The 17,027-nt window shown below is 45.5% G+C and overlaps 1 protein-coding gene and 1 non-coding gene across 2 annotated transcripts in view; both read right to left on the bottom strand.

Annotated features, from left to right (window-relative positions):
• The window catches only part of FAM135B (family with sequence similarity 135 member B), a 296,951-nt gene that overhangs the window by 174,866 nt on the left and 105,058 nt on the right, over positions 1–17,027 (bottom strand). The gene's annotated exons all lie outside the window — the stretch shown is intronic.
• On the bottom strand, positions 5,382–5,463 carry TRNAS-UGA (transfer RNA serine (anticodon UGA)). Its single transcript has one exon. It is a non-coding gene; the product is annotated as a tRNA-Ser (tRNA).

Genomic DNA, 17,027 nt, shown 5'->3' with positions numbered 1-17,027 from the left:
TTTCACATGACATTCTCATAACTAAACTAGAGAAAAGTGGGCTTGATAAAATTACTGCAATATGGATATATAATTGGCTCAACAACTTCAAGCAAAGGATAATTATAAATGGATCAATGTCACAACAGCAATAGGTTACAAGTTCAGTTCTACAGGAATCTGCCCTTGGTTCAGACACATTTATTTTATTAACAATTTGAAGCCAAAACAGAGCTCCTCTTGATCAAATTTGCAGGTGACATGAAACTAGGAGGTGGTGCCAACACTCTGGAGGATTGAAGTCGAATTCAAGGAGTCTCGGTAGATCAGAGATCTGGGCTAGAGACAACAGGATTAGTTGAATGCACACAAGTGTAAGGTGCTACACCCAGGGCAGTGATTCTCAAGCAGGGTGTCATGGTTAGTTAGGGTAAAAAAGAAGGGTAAAGGTATTACCCCATAGGCAACTTATTGCCACAAGTGGCAACAGTGTGTTTCAAGTAGGCAGGGTCTACCCCTGTCAGAAAAATCACGTGGTCAGTATGGTAAGTACTGCGTGTATCTGCCATATTGGAATCCAAGATGACTGCTGTGAATTTACACAGCTCCCAGTAGCATTAGAAAATTAATTCCAATGAAGAAACCAACACTGTGTGAATTAAAGAGATCAATCATAACATTTCTATCATAGTTGTCATATTGGATTCCAAGATGGTTGCTGCAAATTTAGTTTTGTTCGTTATTACATACCCCAAAGGTTTGAAAAATTGCTACATCGACTGTTCCATTTCAGATTACCATGACATGAAAACCTCCAGTGGAGACTGTCAACAAGAGACTCACCCGTATCATCCTTAAGGGAGTGTTACAATGGAGCTGATAGCAAAGTGCAAGAGGTATGACTCAAAATTTACAAGATGTATCATGCGTCTCTGTGGCAGGGCTCCTTTGGTGCCTGCTACTTTAAGAGGTTTGAGCAGGCTATAGAGCAGCTGGCAGATGTGGTGAGGCCCAATTAGGCAGTCACATGACTGCAAGAGAGCCCTGGATTGGAGGAGGACTAGGGAACTTGAGTATAAGCCCCAGCTCTAAGAGCTGAGCTGGCAGGTGCAACCGGGGAGCCGAAGGGTGAACATCTCCCAGCCAGAGTACTGCTGCTCCCAGAATACCTGGTCCTGGGGAATGACCTAAAACCACACCCTGCCAGGGCTGGATGGTATGGTGGGGCTGCCTGTGGCAAGGCAGTCTTCAGGAAATGCTACATCTGTGCCTCCATAGTGAAATGTGAGTATGGAGCAACACAAAGTCTCAGCCCCCTGCTGCTTTGTGAGCAACCCCACGGAGGGGAAAGGCTAAGGAAGCATACCCCCCAAAAAAAGCATAGGGCCAATGTCCACAGATTGGGGCCTGAGGCCCATGGGGCATAAAGCCCTGAAGCTCCAGTGAGGGGGACGTGTAGTAGCCCAAGTGAGAGGGTGGAATGAGAGCCAGAGGTCACAGAGTAGGGTCCATAGGGGCCCTGAAGAACTTTGTATAGGCTGGCCAGGGTAGAGGCACAGTGAGGGACAGAGAGAGAGAGAGAGAGAGAGACAGAGCCTGGTGAGGGTGGAACAGCAGGCCCAGGAGGGGTCCAGAGTAACTATGTGGTCCATGAGTTCAGAAGATGGCTCTATATGGGAGAGGGTTAGCTGCCAAGAACCTACCCATACAATCTACACTGGTCAATGCTGGGGCCAAGGACCAGGATGGTAGAAGCGCCTAAGCTCCCATTGCAAGGGATAGTCAGAGCTAGAGGCTTAGAGTCCTGATTTGCCTAGAGGTGAGACCAGGGCCTGTGAAGCCAAAGGTCCTGGAGGGGGCCATTGCCAAGAGGGAGAGGTCTAGGGGGTGAGGGTGGAGGGGTTGCATCCCAGGATGATGGTAGAGGTTAGGTTGCCTGAGTAGGAAGCATCCAGGTTGGGGTGCAAATATCAGAATATAGTGAGGCCCTGTGTGGAGCCAGAGCCATATAGTGATCCATTCATAGATTCATAGATGTTAGAGTCGGAAGGGACCTCAATAGATCATCGAGTCCGACCCCCTGCATAGGCAGGAAAGAGTGTTGGGTTCAGATGACCCCAGCTAGATGCCTATCTAACCTCCTCTTGAAGACCCCCAGGGTAGGGGAGAGCACCACCTGCCTTGGGAGCCCATTCCAGACCTTGGCCACTCGAACTGTGAAGAAGTTCTTCCTAAAGTCCAATCTAAATCTGCTCTCTGTTAGCTTGTGGCCATTATTTCTTGTAACCCCTGGCGGCGACTTGGTGAATAAAACCTCACCAATTCCCTTCTGTGCCCCTGTGATGAACTTATAGGCAGCCACAAAGTCGCCTCTCAACCTTCTCTTGTGGAGGCTGAAGAGGTCCAGGTGCCCCAGTCTCTTCTCATAGGGCTTGGCCTGCAAGCCCTTAACCATACAATTGGTAAGGCATGGGACACGGTGTAGGGATGGTATGGAGCCGTGTATTACACTGTTGGCATTGGGGCATTAAATGGGCAGCCTCCTGCCTAGGAACAACTTATCAGTTACATCAAAGGCATAGCAAAAAAGTCAGGTTGGAGGACTGCCCTAGACAGGTGGGTGGGCCAGCCTTGAGACAGCCTCCTGTCTCAGTCTCAAAGTAGGTTTGCAGATAACAATTAGCCAAAGTACACCTGTGGGAACTGCACTAAATTAGGCACTCAATCAATGTAGGACAGTTGCCGAATTAGACACTCTGGCAGTTTTCTTGATAGACTATCACGTTGCCCTGTGCAAGGTCTGGAACAGCCTGCCACTGGAGGTGGTTCAAGCATTTACATTGAACACCTTCAAGAGAAAACTGGATGCTCATCTTGCTGGGATCCTATGACCCCAGCTGACTTCCTGCCCTTTGGGCAGGGGGCTGGACTCGATGATCTTCCGAGGTCCCTTCCAGCCCTAATGTCTATGAAATCTATGAAACATCTCAAAAGCCTCAATTGGCACTGTTCTTGCTACAGTTCCTTTGCACACAAAGGACATATTGTGAGATCCTTAAGAAAGTTGTGCAAGGTGGAAGGTGAAAGGGAAACCCTACGAACAACTCAAGTGATGAGCACACTAGGACAAACAAATCATCTACTCCAGCAGTTCAATGGAGGATATGCATATTCTGCCAGAAACATTGTAATAAGAAGAGACTGAGACAAGTCTTTTCTTTTTCCATCAGGCAATCTGCAATACACAATTCAATCGGCAAATACACAAGCTGGCAAAGAAGAATGAAGTGTTGTATTGCCAAATTGATGTTGAAAATCTAATAGTTGCTGCAGTATGTTCTGATCCTGAATGCAGGCAAGAGGCACAATGGAAGCAATAAGTCTCTCATTCCCATTTACCTGTGGAGATTGTGGAGGAAAATACTCTTCTTTCTCCTGAAGCGAGAGCATGGTATCAAGTGACTGATGAACTAGATGCTGATTTTGCATAGAAAAAAAAAGTGTACAGTCTGACAGATACACTTAAAAGATATTGTAATATAGCAGAAGCTGAAGGTGATGTACTTCTCACCATGCCAAACCAAATGGAGCAAGAACATGTCCTAGCGGACTCCAAGATGAACATGAGTTGGCAGTGTGACGAAGCCATCAAAAAAGCCAATGGCACTTTATCATGCATCAGCAGATGCATGACAAATAGGTCCAAGGAGGTGATACTTCCCCTCTATCGGGCGCTGGTCAGACCGCAGTTGGAGTACTGTGTGCAATTCTGGGCGCCGCAATTCAAGAGGGATGTGGATAACCTGGAGAGGGTCCAGAGAAGGGCCACTCGTATGGTTAAGGGCCTGCAGACCAAGCCCTACGAGGAGAGACTAGAGAAACTGGACCTTTTCAGCCTCCACAAGAGAAGGTTGAGAGGCGACCTTGTGGCCGCCTATAAGTTCATCACAGGGGCACAGAAGGGTATTGGTGAGTATTTACTCACCAAGGCGCCCCTGGGGGTTACAAGAAATAATGGCCACAAGCTAGCAGAGAGCAGATTTAGACTAGACATTAGGAAGAACTTCTTCACAGTTCGAGTGGCCAGGGTCTGGAACAGGCTCCCAAGGCAGGTGGTGCTCTTCCCTACCCTGGGGGTCTTCAAGAGGACGTTAGATGAGCATCTAGCTGGGGTCATCTAGACCCAGCATTCTTTCCTGCTTATGCAGGGGGTCAGACTCGATGATCTATTGAGGTCCCTTCTGACCCTAACATCTATGAATCTATGAATCTATGAACTTCAGACTTACTAAAAGACAGCCATTCAGTTTTAGCACCAAAGAAATACAAATCTTCCACTCTGTCTTCCAAACCATGACAACTGGTAAAGATATACAAGCAGTTGTAACTCTGCATATAAAGGAGGATGAAGGCATTGACCTGAAGTTCAAGGAAGAGTTCTCAGACACATGAAACTTGTACTATGCTGCTCTCAAAATCAAATCAGACTTGAAAGCTATAGCAGCATGAAGGGATACAGCAACTTGAATGAAAAGCAAACTCAAAAACGTGTCCTTGATATCCTTTACACGGTGATCCATTTGATTTTGGAAGATGACAATGACAACTTAGATGCGCTATCAGAGGATGCAAAATAGCATTTAAAGCAATATGGAATAATTTGATAAAAAAAGTCCTTGTGTGGTTATCCATTTCCAGCAAAGGATTAGATGATGAGGTCATTAACCAACTTTTCAGTAGCATAGCTGTTGTGTTCAGAAACCATGACTGTGAAGTAGGAAGGAATGCGGTGGAAGAAGTATTAGGGCATCTGCCTACAACTGTCACTACTGGAAGAATTTGTGAAAGAACACTTTCACAAGGTACAGTCAAGTTCTAGATGATTTGGAAGCAGTCAAAACTCGCTTGTGCTTCATCAGGGCTGAACATGAAGGCAACTGGCACGCACATTTATGTGCCTCTGAATTCATAGATTGTGAGGCCAGAAGGGACCTTGGAAGATCATCAGGTCCAGCCCCCTGCACTAGACAGGGAAGATAACTGGGGGTCAGGTGACCCCAGCAAGTTGACTACCTAATCTCCTCTTGAAGATTTTTAGAGTAGGCAATTGCACCACCTCTGGAGGGAGATTATTCCATAGTCTGGACACCCTGACTGTGAAAAAGTTTCTCCTAATGTTGAGCCTGAATTTGTCTTCCAGGAGTTTGTGGTCATTACTCCTGGTTTTCCCTTCAGGTGCCCTGTTGAACAGTTGCTCACCCAGCCCTTGAGGCACTCCCCTAGTGTAGCAGTAAACTGATACCAAGTCATCCCTCAGCCTTCTTTTCTTGAGGCTGAAGAGTCCCAGATCCCTCAGCCTTTTTCTCGTATGGCTTGCCTTTTAAGACTGATGAAAAGACAAACGCTGTGAGCAGGATTTGAACCTGCGAAGGGAAACCCTATTGGATTTCAAGTCCAACGCCTTAACCTCTCGGCCATCACAGCTCAGTGATGAAGCAATTATGAAGAAATGCTTCCACTGACAGCTGTGCATGATCATACCAACTACACAAGATAAGGTCCGGCATATTTTGAATGCATGAAGGATTTTCTGAATTTAGCTACTACGATGGATGCTGAGTTTGGAGAAGGAGGATTTGGCAGTAAAACAACTAAACTTCCATTTGCAATAATTTCAACTGAAGCAATAGAGCACGTTAATAAGGCTTGCAATATTGCTGATGGCATAGTAAATATAACATACAACAAGTCAGCCAGACAAGAACGGGAGCTGAACTACAATGAAGGAGGTCACTGAATTGAGAAGGCAAATCAAAGTTTGGGATCAATACAACATATTTCAATCGTAACAAAAGACAAAGGACACGACTGAAGCGAGGTTACAATGATGTTGGAGCAGTTTGAAAAGTTCCACTTGTTTAAGGTTTCCAACAATGAGCTGTTATCTATTATTACAGAAGATGTTGTGCTGCAAGATATTACATTAGACGTTCTGGATGCACATGACAAAGGCAGACTAGTTTCTGAACAACAGTCTTCAGAAATATCTTACTGCAGATGCTACTGAGAGCTTCTATAGAAACACCCAAATCAAAATTGAAAACCCTCAAAGATGTGAAGTCAGCTATGGGACAGCGCAGCAAAATGAAACAGCCACAGAATGCAAAGGAGATGTAGCAAAGGCTCGTCACATGCAGCTAGGAGGTCCAACATGCACTCTCCCCTATTGCACAAACTGGCTGGATAACCTCCGTCACTTTTTAAACCTGACAAATTGCTCAATATGGCTGACAAAGCAGCCTTGTCCCACATCTTGACTGGAGATAAAACAATAACTGTTCTTCTGACTGTTACTTCTGAGAAATCAGGTGTTATCATCAACAGCATGGCTCTTGTACAAAGAACAGGAAAACCAAACACTGCACAAACATTTGAAGACTCGGCCGATTCCTTCATGCAACAAGCATTTGCCAACTATTGCAATGTGTGTGATCAAGTCAACGTTATCTTCAATTGAGTCCTTAATATCCTTGTGCCTGCCTTTATGGGAGGTGATATGTATCAAACTACTAGGCCAATTTGCAGAAACCTTAGCATCTCTTCTGATACTGGGATTGTCCCAGGGGTGCCAGGGTTACAGGAGAACCCCAACCCAAAATAGAAGAAAGCCCCAACTTACCATCTGCAGGGGCCAAAAGAAGTGAGAAGGCGTGTGCAGAGAAACCGCCCATGCGGCTCGTCAGCTGCGTTCATATTCAGCTGGAGCCAGGTAACGTCAGCTGGAGACGCCACCTGGCAGAAACAAAAGGCTGCCCTGAAGGCACAGGAGGGTGGCCGATGAGTGGAGGCTCCACGGGGAAGCCCACACCCCAAAGGGTGGAGCCGGTGCATCGGGCAGCCCAGGACGACGTGGGCAGAGCCGGCGGAGGCACAGGCAGTGGAGCCGGCAGTGGCACCAGCAGAGAAGCTGGCAGCAGAGCCGGCAGCAGAGCTGGCGGAGGCACTGGCAGCGGCACTGGCAGCAGAGCTGGGAGCGGCGCCAGCAGTGGAGCTGGGAGCGGCGCCGGCAGGGACACCGACTGGCAAGCCGGCAGCGATGCCAGCAGAAGAGCCAGCAGGGAAGCTGACAAAGGGAGCAGTGGTGAGTGGGAAGAGCAGAGGAGGAGACGAGTGCCGAGGAAGCTGGAGCAACTACAGGGAAGCCCGGTGAGGAGGTAATGAGGGCAGGGCCGACAAGAACCCCAACGGGGATAGCCGCGGGGTGCAGCAGAAGACCCCAAGCAGGGATGGTTAACTAAGTAAGGGAGCCAGCAGATGGGCGCACAGCATCCCCAAGAAGAGCCAACCGGGACGCCATCCCCGGAGCAGGGTCAAGCCTAGGGGAGAGATAGGAGCCCCAAGTGGGGCAAGCAACCAGGGCTGGGTCACTGAGGCACTGGGAAAACACAGGCCCCTTAGGCTAAGGGTCACTCTTTATTCCTTTGTGGCGTCCTGGTCCTCTGCTTACATCTCTCCGGCAGTCGCAGTGGTGGGGATCCAACATTACATCACGGGGTGGTTGGAATAGAGCACTAGGGATATGGGATAGTTGGATCTAGGACCAAGGGCCTCGAAGCCTTAAAGCCTGAGCCGCGGCCCAGGGACACTGGGGATCGTGGCTGGAGGGCCACGGGAGGCCGGGGAAGAAACTGAGTGGAACCAGGGATGCCAAAGGGCCAGAAGACCCACGACCGAAAGTGGCAAGTGGCCGGGGTGTAGAGGAGGTCAGAGCCCCGTGAGTGCCTGTCGAGAGGCGTGGCGACCTTGGAGGCTGCCTCAAAGGGGAATCCCTCCACTGAGGTTCCATTCAAAGTCGTGGCAGGTGAGTTTAGGGGATCCCCGGAAGTCAGCCGGGGTAGCCTTTGGGGTCCACTCGCAGGCCCAGGACAGGCAAGATCAATAATCAAGGCTAGGGCTGCACAAGAACACCTGATAGAGCAGAGGCAGGCACAGGGATCATGGAGTAGTTTCATATCCATACCAGCAAATAAAGAAAACCTAGTTAATTTTCTAAGCAAGGAGCTTCTTAAGGAATGACACTGATGTTTCCAAAGTGAATGAGTGCTCATTGTTGGTTCCAACAATGGAAAAGCAGAGGACTCCTGTTCATGTGACGTTTCACAACTGCATTTGCAGCAAGAAGAGGCAGACACAAGAGTGCTTTTACACAGCAAACATGAAGTCAGTCAGGGATGCTCCTTTCCAGTATTCTCCTGTGACAGCATAGCCATGCTGGCCATTCTTCTATGGCATAATCTTGCGCTTAAGGTTTGGATGAAGACAAGCAACCCAGTAAAATTCATACCAGGTCATGATAGTGTGTTAAAATTGCCTGAGCCAGTCCCTGCATCTCTAATTGGATTCCACAATGTCACTGGTTATGACACCACCACCACGTTCAGTGGCCACACAAAGAAAACTGCTTGGAAAGTGTCCATTCAGCATTCACTTCTATTGGCAGGTTTCCAAAGTAGGCCTGATGACAATAAGGTTCATACAGTTGTGTAGAAAAGTATGTTGTGTTGCTGCATTTGCCATCAACATCTCTGATGACCTTTCTGGATGTTAGGGTGAAATGACTAAATTAAGGAAAAGCTCTGGATAAACTTCTGCCAACATGACACTTATGTTCCTATCATAAATGTGCTTGACGCATTACCCACAGAATAGCTTCGGGTGACAAGTTGCAACTGTAAAACAAAACGTGGGGACCAGCATGCAGGTAAATGTCCTCTGCATTCCTGGCTCCAAGTGCTATGAGACGGCATTTTACAATCCACATAATATCTACAGGGATTCAGAAATGGATTCAAGCGATGAAGAAATTTGAAAAGCTGCAAGTACTCATTGTATTAATGTTTTATATATGCCACTGTATTACCATTATATTACCATTGAATTAGACGGTTACATTTTCCTATTGCCTCAAGCCAAACATATGTCTGTGGATTTTATGCCATTGAGTTATTTATTATTAATAAGTGGCTTCACCACATTCTGAAATTTAAAAAAAAAAAAATGGCATCATCTTATTCAGTGCAACTTGAACAAGTAGGCAAGCCTGAGTTATGTTTTCAGCATTGAAGGCCTGCTATGAAATTTGTAGTGATAGAATTTGTCAGGTTTTAGTACTAAGTATTGCTTACTAGGTTTTTTTAATTATATTGACTAGATATGTACATGCTCACATGTCAGCTTTCTTGCTATCCAATATGGCTACGATGACAAAAATGTTACGACTGATCTCCGCAGTTCACACAATGTTGGTTTTGTCACTGGAATTAATTTTCTAACCCTACTGGAGGCCAAAACATGAATTCACGGCAGCTCCCTTCATATGGTAGCTACATGCACTACTTGCCAGATAGGCAACATTACTTTTCTGACACAGGTAGACCACCTCTACTGGAAATGCATTGCTGTCACTCGTGGCAACGAGTTGCCTATGACAGCAGAATCTAGAGAGCTTATTGGTCAAGTTGCACCCTACTAGGTGCCCGGGGGGGGGTGCCATGACATCTTCTAAGGGTGCCCTAAGGTGCTGCACAATAGTAGCACTGTTAGGTCTGCAAATATGTGCACATGATTCACAAGATGAACCCAGAAATTTCAAATAGGAAACCATAGTATAAAAAGCATTTGAAACTGTTGGGCCTTTTTGAGTTCTTTGCAGCTGAAGAATTGCTCTATTATTTTTCCAAAGTCAAGACATGACTGAAAGCTATTTTCCAAGGGGTGCCTTGAGTCCAGAAAGATTGAGGAGCCCTGACCTAGGGAAGAATAACCAAATACAGAATGGGGGAGAACAGGCTGGCAGTAGGATTACTGAGAAGTTCTAGGGATTTTGGTGGACATGAGTCATCAGCAATGTGATAGTCACAAAAAGAAGCAACTGCAATTTTGGGCTGTATCAACAAGAGTATTTGGTTTAAGACACTGGATATGATAGTGGGTGTAGGTTGGGGTTGTAGCTGTGTTGATCCAAGAACACAAGCAGACCAGGTTCTTTGGGTGAATCTGATATCTTTTGTTAGACCGACTTAAATAGTTGGAATTTCTTTTTTTTAAAGCAATTTTAGGCGTCTTTACTATTCATTCCATCCAGGAAAAGCACACACCAACTGCAGAGACTTCCTCAGCCCGGCGAAGGGTTTTTAAATTGCTAGGTTGTTTTTTTTTCCCCCCAACTATTTAAGTTGGTCTAATAAAAAATATCAGATTCATCCAAAGAACCTTGTCTGGAGATGATAGTACCACTTTATGCATTGTTGGCTAGGCCTTATCAGGAGTACTGTGTTTTCAGTTCTGGACTCCACATTTTAAGGAGGGTGTGGAGAAGATCGAAAGGGTTCAAAAGTGATAAAGGGATAAGAAGGCAAACTATACCAGGAAAGATTGAGAGAGCAAGGTGCGATTAGCTTGGACGAAAAAGAAAAAAAATGATGAAGAAGAGATATGATAGTAGTTTTCAAATATCTGAAAGACTGCTATAAAGAAAAGACTGGCTTAGAGGGCAGGGCATGAAGCAATGCTTTTATCTTTCAGCAAAGCAGATTTAGATTATCTCAGGAAAAGCTTCCTTGTTGTTAAAAGTGAGGCACTGCAACAGGCATTGCCCATCAAAGATGTCAAATTCCCCTTCACCGGAGGCTTTCAAAGGTCCTCAGGGGGTTGGACCAGAGGACCATTGAAGTCCTTTCCAAACTATTTATTCTCCAATCTTATGTTTTCCCAACCTTCAAACAAGCCAAGCATTTCTTTGATGACTATACCAGGGGTTCTCAAACATTTTCATGGAGTTTCTCACAGAGACGAACAGTGCCACGACAACAGGTGACAAGAGAGAAAAAAGATGTTTCAATTAGTCATGAATAGTAGCTGCCCTTAATGAGTTGGAAAAGGAAACTAATTTGAGTATTTTACCTGGTGTACTGGGATGCTGTGCATGCACTCCTTATGCTGCATGTCATGAGCTAATGTAAAAGTACAAAATAAAATAAAATAGAAAAATCTATTTCAAAACTCAAAAGTGAAATTCCAATGTTGTCTTCTGACTTTTTTTTATTATTAATTTCAAAACCCTGATTAAAATCCACATGCATTTCTAAATACTGTTTTCGGTACATTAAAACTATTTTAAATTGGGGGCAGGGGAAAACATTTCAATGAAAAGCTTCTGAGTGGCTGGCTCTTCCATGCTCCCCATGGTACTGTGGGCAAATCATTTCTCTAAGCCTCAATTCACCATCTGTAGATGTGGGGTAATAGCACTTCCCTAGCTCACAGAGATATCATGTAGGAACCGGGGCATAACAATAGATCAATAAGATTTTCTTTAGTTACAATTTTTCCCCATAATGCTTTGAAAAAGTTACACTTGAAAGTATATTCTACTCATTGCTTTCCATATATCCTGCAGCTACTTGGTGCAAGAACTACAGCAGATTAGCTAAATATGACCACTTCCGCTGGAATCCATAGTCATTATAATTGATCACTCTGTGTTTCCAGGACTCTCCCCAGATTTCTCCTAGAGCTCTTGAATAACTTCTGAAGAAGGTGTCACTAAGATTAATGGGAGGGGAAAATGGCTATCAGTAGTTTCTGTGCAGTGCAGAAACTAAGGTTTCTTGTCTTTAGCAAATTAACTTCATGGGCCTAAAGCAATCAACTCCCTGCCCTGGAGGATCTAGAAGCAGGCACCACCAAAAGCAACGGCAGCATTGAAGCTAGCTGTTCTTGCAACGAGGGGAAGTCCTACAGCTATATTTTTCTTCTAAAATTTTCTGAGAAATGTTGCAACCGAGCAGATTCGAGGGTATTTAGCATATTGCTACAGGTGAGCTTGCACTTGCAGTTGAACATGTGGCCTCTTCAGCCTTCTCTGGACTCACCAATGCCTTCCTTAATTTACAGGAAGACTGCCATCCTCGTACAGAGGAACTGGCAATGACAGGCACATGGCACCGCACAGGAACAAGTGCTTGGAGAGATGAGCATTGGGCCCAGGGCTGAAGGCTCATTTCCTGCGCCCTGTTAAGCATTTTGGTTGTGCAGGAAAGATTTAAGCAATGTTCAGCACACAAACACTGCAGGCAACAGGAAAACTCTTCTGCTTGAGTGCTTTGCTGGACCGGAGCCAGGGCTCGGCACTTCGTAGCAGAGCACTTAGTGCATTTGAGGCTAGGCTTTAATTTGGATCCAGGTAACCACAACCTTGATCATTTTTATTCTTCCACCCCTTGCACCTTTTCATCAAATTTTTCTCTCTCCCACAGAAGCTTGCAATTCTGAAGGCTATAAAAACACCAGCCCTTTAATCTCCTGCCGCTTGCTGACAATTATACCGACAGGCTCTCTTTACATCTCCTTTTATGCTCTCCTCAGGAGCCCTTGCCCTTTTCTGCCCACCAAGGTAGTAATGCCTGCCTTTTATTTGGTCCCACGTCTATGCTCCTGAAGCAGTTTGCCCTTTACATCCCCTTCAGGTTGCTTAGCAAGGCAGAATGTACAAAGAAGTCAAGTTAGTAGGGGAAGCAGAAGAGCAGAGTGACTGTTGGGAGAGACATTCGGGGCCAAGAGAGGGATTATAAAAGGAAAGGACAGAAACACGAGGACCTCAGTATGACCTGGGCATAGATGCTAAAACCCTTGACTCGGAGGAAACGTATAACCTTGACCTTGGTAACACAGTCTAACAGTCTCACACACAAGCAGGAAAGGATCAGATACATTCTGCCATTATATGGGCCTCAACGTCATAGAGGTCCAGAAGGGACCCACATGTTCATCTAGTCCAAGGCTCTTAAAGTCATAGGGGACTATAAACTTGAAAAAGAGTTGCAATCCTAACTCTCCAGTAGTGTAGAAACTAGAAGAAATGCAGTATCTTCCATGTTTGAGGGTTCTTGGCTATAGCCGTATTGGCCTAAGCACAAAGGCAGACACACTCTTTGGGTAGAGGTGATATCTTTTATTAAACCAACTAAGAGGGATGTGCGAAATTTCGCCAGCAGTTTTGTTTCGACTTGTTTCGAGCTCGAAACAGCGAAATTGAAATGAAACAGAGGGCTTCAAAATAGCTAAAGTAAGGAGAGGGAGGGGAAGCAGGTGGAAGGAGTGCTCTCATTATTGACTGTGTAGCTGACCAATGACTGTCATCCTTCCCTGAGGTCCCTTCCAATCCCAGTGCTCTGGGGGAGGCATGGAAAAACTGCATAAAAGGCAGCATTGTTTGAAGTGCCCTGCTTTCTGCCTTGGTGTCAGTTGAGTGAAGGCGCACCTTAACACACACGTAGTGTCACCCACCCATGTTATGAGTTGTCTGTCAGCAGCTAGAGGTGCAGGGCCCCAGAACCTCCCTGCACCTACCTCCTTGACAGCTGGCAGGCTTCGTGGCTGCAGCAGGGGCTAGCAGGTCTGCAGCTTTCACCCTGCTGTGTTTTAACACACACAGTGTCACACATGTCACAAGTGTTGCTTGTCCACAGCTTGAGGTGCAATTTCCCCCAAACCCCTCTACCTATCTCCTTGAAACTTGGCAGGCTTTGTGGACTCAGCAGAGTCACAAGCCAGTTTTGACCCCACCATGGCTTAATATATATATACACATGACATGAGTTTTGCTTTCAAGATTTTGAGGTGCAGTTTTCCCAAAACCCCTCCACCTATCTTCATGAAACTTGTCAGGCTTCATGCCCTCAGAAAGGGCAACCGTTCTTGCATGGTTCATCCAAATCAGGCCAGAAATGACTAAGTTATAGGCTGTTTTGCACTTCCCCATTATAGCCTATGGGCAAAACATTGAAACAGTGTCGAAACAGCGAAACTAAATGGAACAGTGGTTTCGAATCAAAACAAAATTCGAAATAAAATGCTGTTCCATCAAAACAGCAAAATGCAAGTCGAAATGAAACGGTGCCGTTCTGCACAGCCCTACCACTAAATAGTTGCAAAAAGTTGTTCTTTTCAGATCTGACCAGTCACGTAGGTTTTTGACCTCTGAGGAAGAACTGTGTTTAGTAGAAGAGGTGAACAGGAGGATCGGGGGAAGGCTTTGTTGGATTTGGGTCTAGCCAAATGGGATGACGTGGTGGGGGATCTGAGGATTGAGGGTAATCTGGAAGATTGATTGTGAGATGATAGAACTCGCTATCCATTGCAGAGCAGGGAAATCAGCCAGTTAGGCAGAGGTGCTTGACAAGGAGCAATGGCCATAAACTGTTGGAGGGTGGTTTCAGGTTGGACGTAAGGAAGACCTTCTGTACAGTAAGGGCGACCAGAATCTGGAGTAGACTTCCCAAGGATGTGGTGCAGTCCCCAAGCTTGGAAATGGTCAAGAAGGGACTGGACAGACACCTTGCTGGGATTGTTTGATCTCAGCAGTATTCCTGCCCAGACCAGGGGGGTTGGACTCAATCTTTTAAGGTCCCTTCCAGCCCTTAATTGCTATGATTCTATTAACAACTTATCTGCAACTATTTTGTTCTAATAAAAGATATCATCTCTAACCAATGAGTTGGTCTGAAGAAATGCAAAGCAGTTAGCTATGAAATGCATAAGGGATTGAAATAATGCTGCAGGTTAGTAATTCTTTTTTCTCCCAATTCATATTTTCACACTTCAGTTTCCTTGCTCTAATGGTTTGTTTTCATCAATAGATGTATAGATCTCCTGTGTCACAAGACAATATGTATGATGGCTTATTAGATTCCCATAGTGTTATTGAAATGTTTATGCATTAAAACCAATACAGAAGTAAAAAAATCCAAACAAACAGATGGAGGCTTGCCCACAGTTTCACATTCATGGGCACAGAAGCAAAGGGACAGTTTCTGAAGGAAAGCAATAATCAGGAAATTCCTGTTCTCCTGGTGAAATGTGGAGAATGCCTAGGCTTTTACTGGAGTCCCAGGGGCTGAAAGCTAAATGTGACTTGCTGCACTTGCCGCTTACATAGGCATACATTTTTCTCTACCGAGAGCTGTGAAATCCCACTGAATGGCATCAGCCTGGCTCTGAGCCTCAGGAGGTTTCAAACATAGATGGAGAACAGAATATGGGACATGAGTGCATAGTGTAACCCTACAAAGTCTCGATGCAATGGTAATGAACATCAGAACAACCTGACCTGTTAGAGCAGAGCACAATTTCCCATGTGCAGCCCATGGCATAGTCCAACATTTTTTTTCATCCTAAGGTGGATACAATTGAAATATTAATTTTCGTCATGAAAGGAAAATTCCAAGCAAAATTCAATTCAGAAATGTCAAAACATTGTGTTTCAGCATTTCGGACTCAAACCGAATATTCTGGCTTCCCTGCAATCAAAATGCGTCATTTAACTGAATTAAGCTGAAAAGTTCTCTTTCTTTTGAATGAGATCAGCATTGAACTGCATTTCCCTGGCTTACTGCTCATTAGTTGGGATTTCCATTAGCTTCTGTGAGCCCAGCTCCCTGGAGGTCCCCGTGCCCTTGAGTGTGATGTTGGTCCAGCTGACTGATCCTCATACACAGTGCAATATGCACAGATGTATCAGGGCAATGCAGTCTTCCAGGACACCTGGGTCAGAGGATTCAAAGCGGGCCCAGACTATAGCTCCATGTGGTCGTGTGCTGGGGAAATGAAGTTTGCTTTTATTTTTTAACTGACAGAAAATGAATCTTGTGGGGTCTGTTCAATGAAGCAAAATAGTCCAGTTCAGATCATGTCAGCCTATGCAAAATCATTTCAGTTCCATTTTTTGGGAAAAAAAATTGAAAAGATGGCAAACCTGAAATGTCCCTAAATGGAAAAAGGAAGTTTCTGCAAATTTCCCATTAAAAAAAAAAACAGAAAAAAAGAGAAAGGAAATCATCCTGGTATAATTTCTTACCAGTTCTAATTAGAACTGACATTTTCCAAGTGGGTTTTGGAGCAGATCTTTGCTCTGATTTACAGGTGTCCCTTTGAAGGATTTGAGAGAGGCACTTCATCTCAGAGACCTATTCAACACATGGCTTCTACTGAGATATTAAAAATGTTTTAGGCAGTATCACTCATAGATTCATAGAAGTAGGGTCAGACGGGACCTTGTAGATCATCAAATCCAACCCCCTGCCCTGGGCAAGAGAGAAAACTTGGCTCAAATGACCCCAGTCAGCTAGACATCAAGCCTCCTCTTAAAGACCCCCAGGGTAGGAGCCATCACTGGCACCCCCAGGAATCTCCTTACATGATCAGGTCTCCCAAGGTCTGGTGCCCTGTGCACCTCCATGCTGGAACCTGCACTGGGTCCCATGCTGACCTGTGCTTCACATAGAGGCATGGGTTTGGATCCAACAGATTCCCCAGGTCCTATGCCACCCCATTCCTCTTTGCTGAGATTTGCACCAATCTGTGCTTCGCACAAAAGCATTGGGCAGTGCGGGTCCCAGCATGGAAGCACAAGATGCCAGAGATCCCCCAGGTCCTGTATTGCCTTATGTCAGGACCCACACCAACCCACACCTCCATATGAGGCATGGGTTGGTGTAGGATGCAGGTCCTGACAAAGAGGCATGGGATGCAGGGATCCCCAGGTAAGAGAAACACATCACCCACTGTTCCACATCAGGCCCCAACCCAATGGGGGACAATGGGCAACATGCATTTCACCCAACAAAGGGTATCAGCTGGGCTTGGAGGTTTGATCCACTTGGTTTGGTGACATCTGGTGTTGCCCTTAGAGTGTTATACTAAGGTTACTGTGTTATGCTTAGTGGTTAGCATGTATTACCTGCACTTTCTCTGTTCCAAATCCACAGAGTCTGGTACTGTGCCCACTGCAAGACTGGTCTCATCAGGTGAAACTACAGGATATCACATTTCTTTCTTTCTATGCCCAAACTTAGATCCCTGGCATGGTGGCCTAGCTGGGAGTGTCATTTCTGTCATGTGGCTGACCTTGTACAAGTACAGACAGATCAGCACCCCATTTCAAATGTCCTCAATCTCCATCATACAGCCTCGATGACACAGATACAATT

The sequence above is a fragment of the Alligator mississippiensis genome, chromosome 3, assembly GCF_030867095.1.
Source record: "Alligator mississippiensis isolate rAllMis1 chromosome 3, rAllMis1, whole genome shotgun sequence".
In the NCBI taxonomy this organism is placed as follows: domain Eukaryota; kingdom Metazoa; phylum Chordata; order Crocodylia; family Alligatoridae; genus Alligator; species Alligator mississippiensis.
This window is presented reverse-complemented; position numbering and strand designations above follow the sequence as displayed.